Below are 1,180 nucleotides of genomic sequence, written 5' to 3' on the forward strand. Positions count from 1 at the left end.
GTCTATTCAGTGGTTTAGGAATCCTTGAGTGGTGTAAATAGTTAGGCACTCCACTGCAAGCCAAAAGTTTGGCAGTTTGAACTCTAAGTGCCTTAGAAAAATTGGTACACCTAACGGTCTGCTTTGAAAGGGCACAGCATTGACAATGCTATGGGGCAGTTGCTGTCGGTAGACTTACGGTTGTCACAGTCAGAGTCGGCTCAACAGTAATACCAACACTTACTGATTTGAAATGTGATATTTAAAACCCTAATCTCCTTTCAGGAGACTGGGGAATGGCTTGTCTGACTTATTGAAGTGTGTGTGTGTGTGTGTGTGTGTGTGTGTGTGTGTGTGTGATGGTTTCCTTAATTTAACCAGTGGAATACAGTGCATTCAGCTATAAGTTTTAGCTTTCGGGAGAAATACATTCTATAGGAAAATAAAAAGGAATATAGCAAACAGAGTAAGTGGGAGCAGCTAATGTTGCTTACTTGGTTCATAATACTATAAAAATAATGTTTATAACACAGGATGTTAGCTGAGAATATTATATTTGTTTAGAGTCATGAATGAGATAAAATAATTTGTCATTTGATGTCTAAGAGAACAGATTTCCAGGAAGGAGAAACATTGGCATGCAGCTTCCTAAGTTTAAAGCAATTTGTCATGCCCATGGAATAGTGAATAAATAATTAATTGGTCACACTGATCTATGTAATTTGGACATGTGATCATTTTTTTAAGGTTGCCTGGTGGCATGATGTAACATGCTGAGCTGCTAACCGCGAGGTCAGTCCTTCAAAACCACCAGCTTCTCTGCAGGAGAAAGACCAGGCTTCCCACTTTGGTACAGAGTTACAGTCTCAGAAACCCACAGAGGCAGCTCTGTTCTGTCCTAGAGGGGCCTTATGAGCTGGAATCAACTCTAGAGCAGTGCATTTGTTTTCATTTCTAGTGGGCTTGCACACTGAGCTGTTAACCACAAAGTCAGCTATTGAAATCCACCAGCTGCTCAGGGAGAGATAGATGGAGCTGTCTACTTACTCCTCTATAAGTTTAAAGTCTTCTTGGAAATTCAAAGGGAAGTTCTACCTTACCTTACAGGATATCTAGAAGTCAGAATAGTCTCAGTGGCAATGAGTGAATGAGTGAGTGAATGAGTGAGTGAGTGAGTGAGTGAGTGAGTGAGTGAGTGAGT

This window comes from Echinops telfairi, unplaced genomic scaffold, assembly GCF_000313985.2.
Source record: "Echinops telfairi isolate 266 unplaced genomic scaffold, ASM31398v2 ScPeMD7_2186;HRSCAF=2738, whole genome shotgun sequence".
Classification (NCBI taxonomy): Eukaryota; Metazoa; Chordata; class Mammalia; order Afrosoricida; family Tenrecidae; genus Echinops; species Echinops telfairi.